The 18,596-nt window shown below is 45.8% G+C and overlaps 1 pseudogene; it reads left to right on the top strand.

Annotated features, from left to right (window-relative positions):
• Nucleotides 1-3,998: 3,998 nt before the first annotated feature.
• The window catches only part of LOC115327056, a 28,440-nt pseudogene continuing 13,842 nt past the window's right edge, over nucleotides 3,999-18,596 (top strand).

Raw genomic sequence — 18,596 nt, 5'->3', positions numbered from 1 at the left:
GGTGCTCGGTCGGAGGAGCTCATATGGCCGGCGACTGTACATTGTAAAATACAAAAACAAAAAAAAAAAATCGTATAAAAGAACAAAAAAAATCTTGTCAACTCTCTTGCCATAAATGTTTTGTTTCTGTCTGTTTCAATATTATATTCTGTTCATTACCTTTCTGCAAAGGACCTACGTTCTGTTTGGAACTTCTTGAAAAACAGAGTTTCCAGACAAAAAACCATTAAGAAAACAGTTTGTTCTTGCAAATACGAGGCAGCTAGAGTTACGGAACTTAAAAAAAGAAAAAAAGAACTACGTTCAATTTAAGAACAATATGATATAGAGTAGTGTCAAGAGTAGTCTTTCTTCCTCAACGTGTGACAGACTAGAAAGTATTTCCATAAGGGAGCTGGCATTTAGGAAGTGAAAATATTACATCACGAAAAACCCCAAGATTAGGGTAGAATAAATACAAAAAAAAAAACAGAAACACGAAGTCAAGAATTTTTGTTTAATATTATGTTGAATTTACAGCACCTAGTTTTTGCACACTGACCTAGTTTTTGCACTCTATATTCACGACCTTGCACACTGACTTTTTGTTCAAACATATTACCCCACGTATAGCTGTCCACTCTATATTCACGACCAGTACCAAGTTAGTTAACGGTTTGATAAACTTGCGTTTCCCTCCCGTGCCCCGAATTATATCCTTCCGTAAGTTTGGGAGAGGCTTGATTAATATCCAACTTTTTGTGAAAGTAACATTTGGCCTTTGTTTATCGTTTCTTTATGACGCGGTCTTGCAGGAATAGCGTCAGTTGTTTCTTTTACATTTACTTTCAGTTTATTTACTATGTTTATTTACCGAATAGCTATGTTTCTTTATAAATGACGCAAGCTCTGTTTTTTTTTTTGTTGTTGTTGAAAATTTGTCACTTTCAGTGGCTTTTTAAGGAGTACATTTTTTATTTTTTTTATTTTCTGCCAAAGTTTGGCCTATATATTTGAGCAAGTATGTCTGTAATATAAGTTAACAAAACAATTCATATATTTTAGCGGAATGTATCTGCGCGTTTCTTGTTGTGATACGTACATTTCTACAGTGCACGCAAACTACGTTCAAGAATTTTGCACCGAGTCAACAAATTTTGTTGAATTTATCAGCCAAATTTAGCGGACGGTGGTCACGTGACTGAGGTATTTAGCTCGCCTTTTTTCTTAATCTTTTCCTACGTAGGCAGCTTAATAACATATTTCAACTTTAAACCTCCCCTCCTCCATCTTCAACCTGTTTTCAATATCGCGAAGATTTCTACAATCTCACCAGACCACGCTATTTCAGTAGCATTTTTTCTACTTGTTTGTAACGATCGTTTAGTCGTGACCGGAGTTTCCGATGCGGCTGCGTCTGAGCAGGTGCAAGGAACAAATAAAGTCAAAATCACAAACGATAAGTGATATGCATTCTAACAATGCATTTCTGTAGCGATCACCAGAACTAGTATAAAAGAGTGTGAATAATAAAAGACATTGCGTTCTTGTTCGCTTTCGAGCTTTAGTAAACCCGGAGGTCCCCTACAGTATCGCCAGTATCGCTGTGTAAATCCCAAGCCTCCTGGAAAAAAGAATGTCGAAAGCTATGCGGCAACCGTTATAGAAGGATGGGCGATAATGAGGACGCTCCTCCTAAGCAGTCGGTAGCGATTAGACGATGTCTCCAGGAGCAGGTGTTCTGGCGAAACCTCCGATTTATTTTAAAAAAACTTTTAATTCCGGTCAAAAAAAAAAAAAGGGGCTCGCTAAGGCACATATTTAGAGAGTAGAGGACGAGTTCAGAAAAAAACTTCTCTCACTATGGCGATGAAGATAAACAAAGAGAAAAAAAAAAACGCCCAATATGGCAAAACTAAAATTCACGGAGTGATTTTTTTTAATTATTATTTAAGCGATGCTGGAGTGACAAACACAACTTGTTCCGAATTCCGCGAGTGGTAAACTTTGTTACGTAGTTTGACTTCAAAACACGTGTAGAAACATTTTCGCGAGCAAAATTTCTGTTCGATTAAAAAAAAAAACTTCGTCGGAAGTGTGCCAGCGCGTGTACGTCGTTGGCATGCTTCTTATGTTTTGTCAAAACCGATACGTTCATACGTTGAGCTTGAGTGATAACTTAATTTTTTTATTGTGTTACAGTAAACATATGCAACTACGGAAGCATGTCGCCTTGAAAGAGCAGGAAGTTTATAGCATAAAAAAGAACACGTGACTTATTAGCTCCTCGATGTTCTCTTTACGTTCTTCGGCGTTCTTATTTACTAACTGTCATAGGCCGCAATGATAAAACGCTTGCGGGACTCACTTTGTGTTTCGCTCTCAGTGTCTATTGGCCACTCTTACGGCTATACATGTATTTATTTTGCCTACCAACAGCCTATGACGCCCTATAGATAGCGATATGGTAGTCCCACGACGGCAGACGGGAATAGATTCTCCAGAATTTCCCGTGCACCTGCTTGCTGACGCCTGGTCTGGGTTCTAAAATTAATTTATTTGGCTACAAAGTGTTCAGTGCAGGAGCAGATCACAAATGACAGAGATATTTACGTGGAATAAAAAAAAATGAGCGTGTTGATTTATTAAAAGTTGCGAAGCGGAACACTATCAATTGCTCTATTGGCGCATTCGTTTTTTTCCGTCTTAACTGCATGATGTACGAACACCCCGACCAGAAGCATGCGGTAACAGCAGCACCAAAGCCGATAGTCCTTGCCACCGTCTCAACCACCGTTTCCGTTCCTCTGGTGTTTGTATGCCGCCAATGTGGGCGGTACGCCGGGTCCGGTCAGTCACCACACAGACTGAACCGCGTACTTCTCTTTATACTTATTTACGACGCTTGCCTCGCATTTTGCTAAAATACCAACAAACTCGAAGCTTTCATTTTATCCGCGCGGCAGCTCTCGCGAAAGTTCCAACTTTCCGATCGTTCGAGCTTCTTGAAGGTCGTCGTTGCTATGGTTACAGCGCCAACCGCCCACGCGTGGATATCGGCGAACACCCGGAAATGAAGTCAGGAGCAGCCTCCGTCGGTTCTTGCGGATCTAAGGTTTTTACGGGGGCAACCACGGCCTGCGCCGTATTTTCGCACTACGGCTTTAGCAGGCTGCATACATACATATCTTCCACAGACATAAACGCCAACTCGGTATCGAAAGGCAGCTCCGAACGCAGGAAGTTCTGATTATAATGCAATTAAATGCAAAGGTGCAAGCGAGCCGGAGAAGAATGTCGAAAATAATCCCTGGAGAAGGGGAACAATAGGAACAAAGGACAAACACAAATTTCCAAACACAACTGGGTGACTGGTGCGCGGCCGAAAAAATCCGCCTGGTCCGGGTATCGAACCCGGGACCTTTTCATTACAGGTGGAGAGCTCCTGGGCTCGATACCCGGACCAGGCGGATTTTTTCGGCCGCGCACCAGTCACCTAGCTGTGTTTGGAAATTTGTGTTTGTCCTTTGTCCCTCTTGTTCCCCTTCTCCGGGGATTATTTTCGTCAAAGAGTTCTTTCGACGGTCGCTAAACAATTCGTCGCAATATTAATTAAAAGGTGTTCGCCGTAAACTCGGGTAGACGTCTTACATTCAAGACAATACAAAAGCCACTGGATCCTGTGAAAGTAGCGCCATTGCCTTCCCTATCTGCTTGCCGGAAACAAAAAGATACCAACATAAAGATGATCACACCTAGCAAAATAAGATTTGTCTCCGTTGCCATGGAAATTGCCATTTTTTCCATTAAAATCTTCGAAGCTTGAAAATAATGGTCATTCTGAACCAGTCCTGACAAGATCGCCATGGAGCATCATTGTTTTGAAAGCGTTCCTCGCCAATATACCCGTCCTTGGCACTGTGCACGCACTCAACTTATCAATCCTGTGTATCTCCACAGATATCGTACAAGTATATTGCTCTTCTTGCGTATTTCAAGACAAAACCAAATATCTTTCCATGCCTCTGTCGGGATCAAAGAAAAGAGCGACCTACCAGCTGGTGTTCTTTTTGTTCCCAACAAGTGGTGACTCGGACGTGCCTGCGACTTCGAGCATAACCGACAATTAAACCCCGGCTTCCACTCCAGCTTCAGTTCCGGCTGTTGCAGTGCGGCTCCCACCGTACTGGGACCGCAACCCGCGAGTCTGGTTTCTGCAAGCAGAGTCGCAGTTCCATCTCACACACATTACAAGCCAGCAACGTATGCACCATCACGTCGTATCGGTTCTTTCTCCAACTGCAGCCGATGAAGTGTACGACATGCTATCCAACCCGTCAACCACGAATCCCTATGATCAGCCAAAGGCGGCCCTGCTGCAGAGGACCGAGGCCTCCGAACGCACTCGCTGGCAGCAACTACTCTCCGCAGAAGAACTCAGGGATCGACGTCCCTCACAGTTGCTGCGGCGAATGACGCAGCTTCTCGGAGAGCGTGCTAGTACCATTGACGACGTTTTTCTCCGAGAACTTTTTCTTCAGAGACTCCCACCGAACGTCCAAATGGTACTAGCAGCAGCCGCGCCCCTCAACCTCACGGGACTCGCCGGCTTGGCCGACGCGGTAATGGAAGTCTCCACCCCGTCCACCAGCAACATCGCTGCCACAACCATACCACCGGCAAGCGATGCCCCTAGCACGGCACAAAATGTCCAGATACCGAACATGTCACAAGGATACGTTGACCAGCTCTGCCAACGTTTGAAACAAGTGGTACTCGCTGCAACAAGCCGTCGAGTCTCAGCGCGCTCTCCAAGCCGTCGACGACACTCTACATCGCGCCGACCTGAAAACGACCGCACGGGCAGAGACCACTCTTCCGGTTTGTGTTACTAGCACCGGCGTTTCGGTCCCAACGCACGCCGCTGCAAACGCCCCTGCGCGTGGCCGGAAAACCGGCCGGCCGACCGCTACAGGCGACGAGCGGTCCTAGCCAGGGGCGGATCCAAGGGGGCGGGGGGGGGGGGGGGGGGAGAGGGGCGGCCGCCTTTCCCCCCCTCCTCCAAACAAAGTCGACCCCCTCCCTCCCCCCTTCTCGGAGGGCAATTAGACATGGGTGGACCCCCCCCCCCCCCCCCCCCCTTGAAATAAAACCGACTACCGGCCTGCCAAGTGGTAGAAGGCTTGGTACTCGGGACGAAAGTTCAAAATAGGGTATGTCGCACCCTAGCGGGCACACTTTTTACTCTGAACTTGGAGAACCACTCCGTCGAATAAGAGAATAGTGTCCTTACAAATTTTTCCACCCCCCCCCCCCCCCCCCCAAAAAAAAAATGGAGTTCTGGATTTGCCCCTGGTCCGAGCCCACAAGAGAGTCGCCTTTTTTCTACGCGTGACAGAACGAGCCACCGGAAACCGCCTACTCATCGACACAGGGGCCGAGATCAGCGCCATTCCTGCGTCTCGTGCCGACCGTTCATGCAAGCCCATCTCCTGTTTACAGGCCGTGAACGGCGCGAGCATCCCAGTCTACGCAGAAGGCTCCATCTCACTGAATCTTGGCCTTCGACGAGTTTTCCGGTGGATATTTCTGGTGGCACACGTTCGTCAGGCGATCCTCGGAGCAGACTTTTTGAAATACTACTCGCTGCTGGTCGACCTCAAGAGAAAGCGCCTCCTTGACTCAACTACACAACTGTCCGTGCAAGGCGTCGCAACGACGGAAGCTCCAGTGGTCGTCTCCACCTGCACTCAAGTGTAACGAGCGTTCGGAGCACAGCTCGGCGAGTTCTCCTCACTTACGCGACCTCGATTCCGACTGGAAGAAACCTGTTGAGCATGATGTCATACATCACATGCCAACAACAGGCCCACCAGTTTTCTCTCGGTCACGTCGTCTAGCTCCGGAGAAACTCCAAACTGCTCGGGCAGAGATCAAACACATGCTCGAACTAGGGGTCATACGACCACCCTCCAGCAGTTGGGCATCTCCGCTGCACATAGTCTCTAAAAAGAACACGCGCTCTGAGCAAAAATACTGTTCCAGACCGGTACTCGCTCCCAAACATCCAAGATTTCACGGTCAGTCTTAAAGGCTCTACCATCTTCTCGAAGATCGACCTAACCCGAGCCTACCACCAAATTCCGGTAGCCCAAGAGGACATCCACAAGGCAGCCGTCACAACGCCGTTTGGCTTATTTGAATCCCTCCGCAAGCCTTTCGGCCTCAGTGATGCGGCGCAATCATTCCAACGATTTATCCACGGTGTGACTTGAGGCTTGCCCTTCATATACTCCTATATCGACGACCTACTGGTCGCGAGCTCTACTGCAGAAGAGCATACCACCCATCTCTGACTTCTCTTCGAACGGATCGCCAAACATGACATCATCATCAGCGCCGCGAAGAGCGAGCTTGGAGTGCCCGAAGTAGACTTTCTCGGCCACCGTCTAAATAGCTCAGGCCTTCTACCTTTGCCTGCTAAAGTCAGCGCTGTTCAAGACTTCCCGCCGCAAACATCACTCACCAAGCACCGTCAGTTCATCGGTCTCATAAACTTCTACAGACGCTTTATTCCACACTGCGCCAAGCTTCTTCAACCACTCGACATTCTCCTTGGCAAGAGTGGGCGACCCACTGCTCCTCTTCCCTGGAACGAAGCCGCTGAGAAAGCGTTTTGTGAAGCGAAACGAGCGTTGGCAGAGGCTACCCTTCTGCAACATCCCATGCACGACGCTCCGACGTCGATCATGACGGACGCCTCGGCTACCGCTGTCGGAGCCGCACTCCAGCAACACATTGATGGTCAGTGGCAGCCACTCGCTTTCTTTTCCAAGAAGCTGAAACCCGCAAAAACGTGCTACAGCGTGTTTGGGCAAGAATTGCTGGCTGCATACTTGGCTGTCCGCCACTTCCGACACTTCATCGAAGGAAGAACATTTATCATCTGGACAGATCATATACCTCTGACAAATGCCATCTCCAACACTGGGTTCCATTACACACCACGGGAAATTCGTCAGCTCGCCTTTTTGTCAGAATTTTTGACAGACATCCCACACGTCAGAGGCGTGCACTACGTATCTGCCGACGTCCTTAGCCGCATTGATGCAGTTTCCTTGCCTTCACTACCGGACCCTGCAGAACTTGCCCGTCTACTGGTGAACGACGAGGAACTAAAAACGTCACGTGCGTAATCGTCTCTGCAGCTGCAGGACGTCACCTTTCCAAGAAACATAATCGTCACGTGCGGCATGAAAACTGGAAAGCCACGGCCTTTTATTCCCGCTCCTTTAGGTCTAAAACTCTTCGACGCCGCTCACAGTCTGTCAAACCGGGGCGTTCGGGCAACGCAGAAGCTTATGACTAGCAGATACGTATGTCCCCGTATCAAGGCAGACGTCCGGGACTGGGCATGCTCCTGCGTCCCCTGTCAACAGGCCAAGGTACATCGGAACCCTGTGCCCCCGGCCAGGACCTTTCTCCAACCAGATGCGCGTTTAGACAAAGTGCATCTGGACCTGGTCGGGCCTCTTCCATAGTCACAGGGACACCGATACCTCTCACCTGCATAGACAGATTTACAAGATGGCCAGAGGCAACACCCATACCTGACATCACTGCCTCCACCGTCGCAGCCGCATTCATCTCGACCTGGGTGTCCAGATTCGGATGCCCTTCCAAGATTGTCACAGATCGCGGACGACAGTTTGAGTCCTCACTCTTCACAGAGATCAACCGCATTCTCGGAACGACAAGACTATGGATTACAGCCTATCATCCGCAGTCCAACGGTCTTATCGAGCGCTTTTACCGCCACCCAAAATCGGCACTAACAGCACATGACAACCCAAACGAGTGGGCTCTTCAAGTACCGCTCGTACTCCTTGGCATACGCACGGCCCTCAAAAAAGACCTTGGATGTCCCACCGCAGAGCTCGTGTATGGTACCCACCTCAGGTTACCATCAGACTACTTTGAGGCCAATCCAATATCTTCAACAAGACCGAAAGATTACGCTAATACACTGCGGCAAGTCTTCGAGAACCTTTGTCCCATTCCAACTCGGACAGGTCAAACCAAGTCGCCCTACGTTACCGAAGATTTAAAAACGGCCACCCACGTCTTTGCACGCCAAGATCACCACAAGAACCCACTACGCCCTCACTATTAAAGGGGTACTCCGCCGATTTCTTCAAGATCCCCGATTTGCTTGAAATTTTGCTAAACTCGCCAAACAACATCGCCAAAATAGTATCCCAAATATTAGGTCAAAATGATTTTTTTTTCACGAAGTTATTGAATTTACAATTTTTGTCCTCACCGTGTTTTTCAAACTGAAAGTCTCTACTGGCAACAATGAAAAAGTGACGTCAGTGGAAGTGCAGGGGTTCACTCTTTGGACTGTAGAATTTGTTCCCAACTGATTCGAAGGAGTTTCATGGTGTCAAATGAATGCTTTGGAAGCTCGCTCCAGTCCCCGCGCTCCAGCACGGAACAAATGATTGGCATATTCTATTTTTTAGACTGCTCGCCCGACTGGCAAGCTTACCTTCCACTGACGGCACGGCCCTGAAAAGGGCGGGTATATTTGAATGTTTGTTTTTGCATCATTTTCATTTGCCGATTCTGCAATAACTATTATGAATTTCACGATACTAAATAGCATACCAGAAAGGGTAAAGGCCGGGGAGTCAGAAAATATAGTTAGTTGAGGTAGCTCAAAAATCGGCGGAGTACCCCTTCAAGGACCGTTCCCTGTGGTTCAAAAAAGAACCGACACCTTTGTGCTTCGTATGAACGGCAAAGACGATACAGTTGTTCCACACAGCCTCAAGCCTGCACACCTTGACGCCGCACCCGTAAACCAGGTCAAAGCACAAAAGGGCCTTCAATGGAAGCATATAACAACTCCAACGTAAACCCTCCGAAAGGGGTGGGGGGGGGGGGGGGGGGGGGGGGCAAGCGCTAGCCTATTAAAGAAATAAAAGTTGATGTGCCGGTGGCGCGTGACACTCGCACGCCTCGGACACAGAGAAAAAGAACACCAACTGGCCGGTCGCTCTTTTCTTTAATCCCGACACCTCCAAGCATTGACGCCGCATGTGGTGACGATACGAAGATGTACGCTTGTTTCGCCGGTGTGTGAATAGCAAAACCTCGGTATATGAGAAACGTCCCTATAAACCTACCCGTCACCAGCCAATTTAGATAGACTCACCAAGAATGAAAAAGTAAGGGGAATATTGCTCATTCCATAAACCAAAATGGCGAGCTTGGGGCTACTTTAAAGAGGATCTAATTATTTCAGGCAACACACTGCTACGAATATTTATAAAGATTTTGCATTTAGTTAGGGTTCCGCGTCTTCTGTATATACTGATAAACCGCAAAAATTAACCACCGAACACGTTTTTATTAAAATCAGGGAAAACAGAAAGAAAACCCAAACTAAAACAATCCCTCGAAAAAAAATAAATAAATAAAACCGACGACAAAAACAAAATTCTAAGATACTTTTTTTAATCTTCAGCTTTTTTTTTGTGTTGATCAGGAAGAGTCACCACTAAACTGTCCGTGAGACTGTTTTTAGAGCGCAGCTCTTAGGCGCCCGTTTACGGGTTGAGCGGCGTCGGCGTCGTCGTCGTCGTAACCGCGTGCGTCGCATTATGAAAAAATTTCCCGCTAAATTAAGCGAAGAAGTTTTCCGCTAAATCTATCCGGAAAATTTTCGCACTAAATTTAGCGAAGAAATTTTCACAAAATTTAGCAAAAACTATTTTCGCAAAATTTAGCGAATTTTTTTTTTTTGCTAAATGGGAGAGCAGCAGGCGAGGAGGAGGGGAGAGTACAGAGGCGGAGGGAAAGGCACACCCTCCTCTCTGTTGCCTCCCCTTCTCCTCCTGAAGAGCTGCGCTCTAATTCTGAATTACAGAGAATTGTAAACGTCTTCAATTTTTATTCTTCATTCGTATGCGGAGGGCAAGTCGTCTGCTACTTGCGCAGGAGTTGCGGTGACGTCAGAACAACGCCGAGCTCTGATTGGCTATGATTGGAAGGATAGTGGGTGGACCTGGATGCTAGATGACTCGTGATCTACCCACTATATTTTTGGAACAGGGGATAAGGAGCTCAGCGTTCCAACATTATCGCAAACCTTGTGCAGGGTGTAAGATAGACAGGTGGGGAAACGGCCCATAGAAGCCTACTGCAGCGCCCTGACCGGATTGTGTACTCGTCTGCTTGCGGGTACCCCCGACGTGCGACAGATGGCGCTGCGGCAAGAGGAAAAAAATCGGAATCGGATTTGCGTGGAACTCTATGGGTGAGTGCACAAAATAAACCGAGAGCACGAAAGTCCTCCATTAAAATCCATGAGAAACCATCTCCGTCAGTTTAGCCGGTCGCGATCGGTCGCCCACCCGGAGCGAGAGTTCGTGGTGCTCCACATAGATGGCGCCACAGAAGAAGAGAAACCCCAGGGGGACACAATGCGGTCGCTCATTTGGCTCTCGGTTCCCCACCTGTCTATCTCACACCCTGACCTTGTGCAAGAAGCAGACGAACTTCCGCTCCGCATTACCACAATTCACTGTCCTTCTCTTACCGGCACCGGAACGTTTTACGAGTGTTCGGGTCACGTAAAGTACTGTTCACGCTACTCAAAAAAAAAAAAAAAAAAGGATTATAGTTACAATTACTGCGGTTAAAATTATTCAATTATATTACTCGATCGTGTATTTGAGATATGAAGAGCAATTGACCGTTACTTGAAAAAGTAACCGTTACTTTTCAGATTGCTTCGCATCTTCATCTTCAACAACAGATTTTTCTGCCGATTTAAAAAAAAGCAGGCCTTTGTATTTGTGGACATCGCACGTCTAGTTTCGGTTTCGCCACACGTCTAGTTTCGGTTTCGCCTCCGGCGTCTGGCAACTAGAGTCTGCTGAGGTATGCCGCCGGAGGGCGCGGTAGTTCGAGTAAACGGTTTCGAGTTACACTTTCGGGATCAGAGAGACACGCCCGCACTGGGGCCAACGCGCTCATGTATTGCTGTACCTTGTCTAGTCAAGTATAATAAATAGTTTTATGTACCGGACATCTCCACTACATACTTTCCATCATTGAATTAGAATCACCAAATTACGAGCTATTTTTCTTCTCAATCCACCACCTTTGATAGACCATCCTCCTGTCGGAGACATATAGTTCGAGGATTCGTTGATATGAAACTTGTAGAAAAATGGACGACAATATAAAAAAAAAATGTAAGTAAGACTAATAGCGGCTACAAGTAATTGTACTTCCAGAGGTAATAGGATTACTCTCGTGATTGCGATGTAAAAAGTAATAAAATAATTACCAAATTATTTTAAAAAGTGATCAATTACAATAATTTAAATACTTGTTATGTGTACTGTACAAGTCTGGGACTCACGTGCATGTTCCCGGAAAAAAAAAAAGGGGGGGGGGGGGGGGGTTAAAAGTGCCATGTTCGCGCCGTGTTTTTTTTTTTCATAAAGGGTTTTAATAAACGCAGAGTTCTACAGCGAAGCTGTTATGCGCCAGGATCTGGGAAAAAAATTAAGCAAATTGGGTTATGGGGATATTTATACAGAGTCTAGTTGGTCAGCCATTTAAAGTTGCGACGAGTCACTCGCTGTAGATGAGCGATTTAGCCAGTGCAGTAGAACCGCTAGCCTGGGGTCTTTAACGTGCACCACGCAGTAGTGATACACGACCGCACGCCGGTGCGATGCCCATCCAGATCGATACGGGCAGGGGTGCGGCTCGAGCCCAGGATCCCTGGGTTTTGCAGCGCGAGCTTTCGCTCCACGCGCGTGGAGCTGGGTGTGCGCTTTAGCCAACTCGGCCACCGATCCCCCCTAGGATCTGAGAAAAAAATGCGTCCACGGATGTTGACAGTAAACTCCTTATTGGTCGTGGCAAGTATGAATAAAAAAATAAGAGAGGACAGCCAGCGTGAGTCAGCCTTCCTTGGCATTATTATAGTGAGGTCCTAATCCCTTGTCATCATCTCTGGGCATCGTCCTCGAGGTCGCCCCAGAAGTCGTCGTTGCGGTCGTCCGAGAGGTCCTAAGTGTCGTCCTCGAGGTCGTCCTAGAAGTTGAGCTTGAGGTCGTTCGAGCCGTCGTCCTCGATGTCGTCCGAAAAGTCATCCTCGAAGTCGTCCGAGAGGCCGTCCGAGAGGTTGTCCTCAAGGCGTCGTCCTAAAAGTCGTTCATTCATTCATTCATTCATTCAATGCTTTATTTTCAAACTTGCTTTCAAAATACACAAAAACTGTTTGGATCGATAGCCGTTCAGGCTAGTCCGGGGTCCAATCGTAATATAGGTTCAAAAAGCGGCAGAATACAATAGACTCATACAATGCGCAAAAAAACAAAAGAAATCACGTTCTAGAAAGTAATTAGCTTAACAGCATTTCATAATCACGAAAGAATCTCTTTAAGGAGGGCAGACAGTTGTTTTCCAACTTTATAATAATAGCTGTATCTCATTCCAAACTAGAGCACCACAAAATTCTATCAGCCTTTGTCCATATGCATTATGGCATGGCGGTAAATTAAACCTATAATTCGCTGCAGCCCTTGTTTGTCTCCTGGGAGATCCAAATAAATTCAAAGAAAGGGGTTCATTAGACTCTATGAGTTTACAAACTGTTTGAGCTATTTTTAATTTGTAAATACAATTAAATGGCAACACGTTTAGCGATTGGAAAAGTGGTCTACTAGGGTTAGTGTTTTTTGAAAATGTTATAAATCGTATCGCCCGTTTTTGCAAGCGAGTTACCGGATCTAAGTATGTAGCGTAAGTATTACCCCAGGATTCAATACAATAGACCAGCTGACTGTGGACGAATGCAAAATAGAGTATGCGCAAAATAAATAAATCGAAACATTCGCGTGCCTTTAATAATGTATAACAACCATACGCAATTTTCGAACACATGTGCTTAATTTGGCTTTTTCAGTGCATGCATATCAGAATCAAACAGAACACCTAAATATTCATAACAAGTAACGTGTTGTAATTCCGTATTATCTAATTTTATAACTATCTCGTCGTAATTAATCACCCTTTTCCTGGAATGAAACACCGTATACTTAGATTTATTTAGGTTGATTGTAAGTTGATTGCTTGTGAACCATGACACTACCCTAATCAATTCCTCATTGATTTTATCCTGCAATTCGCCTAACGTATCCCCAACAAAAATCAGTGCCGTATCGTCGGCGTACATTAATGCTTCTGAATATTTTAAAATCGATGGAAAATCATTTACATAAAGAGAAAAAAGAATGGGCCCAAGAACTGAGCCCTGGGGCACACCAGTTAACACCGTTCTTGAGGTCGTCCTACACGTTGTCCTCGAGGTCGTCCTTGCGGTCGTCACAGACGTTGTTCTCTAGGCATCGTTCTAGACGTAAAAATAACAGCTTCGCTGGTTCTCCATCTTCGCGTAAAATGGAAGGGCTCTACAATATTTTTACAACACCGAAAGAAGACTTAAAAAAATCACCAAACCTGTGGGGGAAAAGCATTTGAAGAAGAATAAATTCCGAAAATCCGCAACTCTACTTATTTGTTTTAACTAAGTCGTAAAACTTTCCAATAATTCTTAAAAAATAAACAGAAGAGAAAAAGGTCGGCGGATGTTTATTTCAACGTTTATTTATGTTTCAAAAATATCGGTGTGTTTCGGATACTTGTTTCATCTAAACGCCGAAAGGTGATTATCGGCGAAAGAAAACTGCATAAACTAAGAATTAAAGGTTAATTTACAATTTGTGTGACACCCTTATTCCACCTACCGTAACATGACAGTGGTTGCAAACGACGGACAACGGGTCCGAACACGGGCCAAAGTCTCGATACTCTTTAAAGCTATCATCAGCAGTTTTTCGTTTTCGTTATATCCTATTACCCTCGTCCGTCCGGCGACAAAAACTGTACAACACTTCTCATTAAGACTGGTTCACAAAGTTCCGGTTATTTTACGTTGCATTACGTTACGAAAGCTTACGTACAAGTCACCTGGACAGCTGTGCTTCATATTAAGCGTAGTTACCAGTTCAACGAGATAGCCTGGCTCACGACATTCAAAACACCAATGTTTCAGTGACTTGTACGCAACGTAAGAAAACAAAAGAAAAGGGTGCTGCGTGAAGCGACCTTTTCGCTCGATCGGTGATAAACATCTCGTATTTTCATTCCGAACACTGCAAAAGGAGGTACCCGTTGAGAGCTTTCCATGTGACTCGACTGGCCTACATTAGTCATTCATTAACCAACACCGAAGAGGCACGTGCATGGGCTGCACAAACAACCGAAACATGATTCGGCTTACTCTTTTTGTGGGCCGAATTCGGCTTACTCTTTTTTGTGGGCCGAACGTGCCTTTTCGGAGACTCCCCGCTCCCTCTCTTTTTTCTGATTGTGGTGTCCCGTTTCCCCTACTTCCGGAGGCTCCCTACCCCTCGTACTCCTTTCAGCTCTGAGCGGGCACTGCGATGGAAGCTACGTGCCCGTTTGACCAGTCATGCGTCTGCCTTTCGCCACGTGATCACGCTCTCGATCATACTCGCGCGCAGAGATAGGGAACAGTTAATGCGAGGGAGGCTGTTGATTGGTCCGGCGAGTGCGTAGCTTCCAGCGCACTCTCGGCTTGGCCTAATGGTGAGCGGGGTATAGAAAGAAGTTGTATAACAAAGCGACGAACGTCGCAATCATGCCTCGACAAAAGATGGCCGCTGTGCTGCGCCTCGACGTTCGGCCACTTCGACCCGCCTCTTTGATCAGAGTCAGATGGACGCAGCCCTCATTAGGCCTCATCTGCGGTGGCCCAAAGTGTGCTGCGAGTTATGACGGCGAGGAAATAAAAATAATAAAACAAAACCGAGTTCCAGCACGATGGGTCAAGGATACCCGCGAAGCAAGTTGCAGAGGACAACAGAGAAAGCATATAGAGCGAGCGCAACGACGATGGACGAGTCACCGCGAATAATGGTGTGCGGCACCAGTGTGAACCGATGCTCGTTTGTCGAAAGCTTCGAGATGTCGTCTGCTATGTCTTCGTGTGTTATTTGTACACACTCTGAGGTTTACTGAAAAAACGCAGTGCAGTTTTGGTTAGGGACTTAAACTGTAAACATAAACCGAACCGAAAACTATGTAGGAGCGAATATTTTTGGATAGCAGGATAAGGGACGGAACCATTATTTTCATTTGACACTAACCGTAACCGAAAACTGAACCGTTAAAATTAAGTGAGGGCAGTGAGCGCTGAAAATTAAAGGGTAACTAATATATTATATTGGTCACACATGTAAAATTGATACGTCGAGGCGAGATGGCTCAACTGACATGCGACGGTCTAGAAGGTACACGGTGTCGGCCAGTGTTGTTTCTGGTAACAAATTCAAGTAAAGGGTGAAACGTAACTAAAAGATTAATTGGAAGTTTATTTTTGGCGGACATGCATTGACATAGGAGACCCTTTTTTTCTCTCGCTCAGATGTTTGTACAAAAAAGTACGTGAAATGTGTTTTATAACTCTTCGTTTACAGTCTACTTCTGAGTATAAACTTTTAAGTGACAATCAGGAGATGTTAAGACAACTTCGTCATATTCAACTGCCAACGTTCTTGCACGACATAAAGTGTGAACGATTTAGCTAAAGTAACCTTCCAGGTCTGGTGGTCAACGACATGTCGCATTTAACATCACTTTACTGCTACAAGAAATGACGGCCTTTCAATAAAATAGAAACGAGTAAAAAGTGTAAGAAGTTTGACAATTCTGGTTACATATAAAAGCACTGACTGAGCTTCCTTTTTTATGTTTTGCTATACCAAACATAGTTGTGTTCGTATTATTTATCCGTCATTTTTTCCAGTGTAACCGATGAAAGGGTACACCACTTGGGTTATTTCGAGTGTAGTATAATATGAAAGTTTACGAGCACCAAGGTGCAACGAACAACCAGAAGAAGCGAACAGCGCTCGAGGATTATTAGTTTCTTTTCCTACCCCGTAGTTTCTTGGCGTTGCTATAAATGAGTGAAAGCAGTGAGCGCTGTACAGCAAACACCACAAGCTACGGGCCCGGTGAGATAATACGAGCATCGAAGTGAGACATACGAACACGTGCCGGAGAAAAGAACTCTAGTAGGGCGCCGCCATCTGCCTTGCGTCGATGTTTTTATTCACCCACAGTGGGATCAGAGCTTTAGGATTGTTCCAAGGTAATGTTCTCGCTATGTTCATGCTAAGGTCGCTGCTAGATCCGCTGTAGTGATTTATCTCTGGTGAGAGTAATACGTGTCGGCTTCAATCATACTCCCTTTAAAGTTCCCGCGCGTCTACTTGCCCATAAAATACTCGAAGAGCCAGTCTCTGCGATCTACTAAATGAGCTCAGCGAATTATGAGGCGGAACATCTGTTTAGGTCTCAAAATGAAGTCTGCGCTGAGGCATTACGCAATGCAAGCATGACACTGCATTGTGTAATGCCGCAGCGCAAACTTCATTTTTAGGTCTAAACTGATGTTCCGCCTCATAATTCGCTGAGCCGGTTTTGTAGGTCGCAGAGATTGGCTCTCTGAGCGTTTTGCGGGTAAGTAGAGGCGCAGGCATTCTTTAGAGTGTAAGGCAATAAAATCGCGGCCTCACACATAACTTTGAGCACAAACAGACGCCGTTTACGTCATTCTGACGTCAGACCGACGAAGAGCCATCAAAACAACATATCGCCTAGCCAGTGTGGCCGGAGCGATCGCGGGTAGGTTGCTTTGTGTCGCCATTTTTAGAGTAATTGGCGAGCAATTTTGGAGGCGCGGAACGTTGTCTGCTCATAGTTGTGATGTTCCGCTATATTATTGATTGGTTGCATTTGTTTATGGTACGTAACAATTTACGCTTCGAAGTATTCAAACGAATACGGTTGTCGGAATAACAATAGAAAAAGAAATAAGAAAGTCACCGCTAGAAGGATCGTTTACAAAAACCTTCGTACCATCAGAAAGCAATGTTTTTGAAAACGTTAAAAAGCGCGAACTGAAACAAAACTAAAAGAGGACGCACGTACAACAAGGACAAGAGCCAACATTTAACTGATTTAATGTAACAGCCTCTCCAACATATTCTCAGATTTTTTTTTACTGTGAGTCACCCAAATTCATTTAAAATTGCCGACTCATTGTTTGGTATCTAATATTTATTTTAAAAAAACAAATATCTATTCTTGAAAAACAAAAGGACTTTTTGAGGGCAAAGACAGTTTAAAGCTAGATTAACGGTATTCTTGATACCTATACCGATATTCTAATAATCACATTTCAACTTCCTCCTCGAACCGAGAAAAAACATGTTTTGAAGGAACTGTTATAAAACAACGCACAAACCTGGAATGTAACCGATTTCATAAATAAAGGATAGCAGTAACCGGTAACCGAACCGTTATTATTTTCGGTTAGAGCCCTTGGGCCTTGGCTATGATAACAGTTGCAAAAGGTCGTCAAAGCTGGCTTCCCCTCCAGCGGTATTATAATGCGGCAGAGCCTCCCCCGTTTTGAACCGAAAGACACGGTGCTTTTGCAAACATTCCATATTTTAGGAGAAGGAGAACACGGGGAACAAAGGACAAACACAAATCTTTAAACACAGCTAGGTGACTGGTGCGCGACCGAAAAAATCCGCCTGGTCCGGGTATCGAACCAGGGACCTCTCCAGTGGAGCGCCCTACCAACTGATTAACCAGGAGTTAGATATCGTAGAGCAAACGGGTTTTATGAGCTGCCACCAGTCTAACACCAGCAAGGGTGGACGGCCTGCATTTTAAGGTTATGATGATAATGCAATTAATGACAAGGTGCAAGGCAGCTGGACAATAATGACGATAATTATTTCTGGGGAAGGGGATGCCAGGACCAGTCAGATTTTTTCGGTTGCGCACCAGTCAACTAGCTGTGTTTGGTGATTTGTGTTTGTTCTTTGTCCCCCTTGTTTTCCTTCTGCAGGTCTAATTACCGTCCTTGTTGTTCCTAGCAGCTTTGAATTAATTGCATTATCATCATAACCTTAAAATGCAGGCCGTTCACCCTTGTACGTGTTATACTGGTGGCAGTTGTTAATAGCCGTTTGCTCTACAGATGTCTAACTCCTGGTTAGCTCGGTTGATAGAGCGCTCCACTGGAAATGGTGAGGTTCCTGGTTTGATACCAGGACCAGACGGAGTTTTTCAGTTGCGCACCAGTCACCTAGCCGTGTTTGGAGACTTGTGTTTGTTCTTTGACCCCCTTGTTTTCGTTCTCCAGGTCTAATTATCGTCATTCTTGTCCAGCTTGGTTGCACCTTTGCATTAGTTGCATTATCATCATAACCTTAAAGTGCAGGCCGTTCACACTTTTTGGTGTTATACTGGTGGCAGCTGTTAAAAACCATTTGCCCTACTGACGCCTAACTCCTCGTTAGTTCAGTTGGTAGAGCGCTCCACTGGAAATGGAGAGGTCACTGGTTCGATACCAGGACCAAGAGGATTTGTTTGGTTGCGAACAGTCACCTAGCGGTATTTGGAGAATTGTGTTTGCTTTTTGT

This window comes from Ixodes scapularis, unplaced genomic scaffold (assembly GCF_016920785.2).
Source record: "Ixodes scapularis isolate PalLabHiFi unplaced genomic scaffold, ASM1692078v2 PGA_scaffold0__279_contigs__length_252992795, whole genome shotgun sequence".
In the NCBI taxonomy this organism is placed as follows: domain Eukaryota; kingdom Metazoa; phylum Arthropoda; class Arachnida; order Ixodida; family Ixodidae; genus Ixodes; species Ixodes scapularis.
This window is presented reverse-complemented; position numbering and strand designations above follow the sequence as displayed.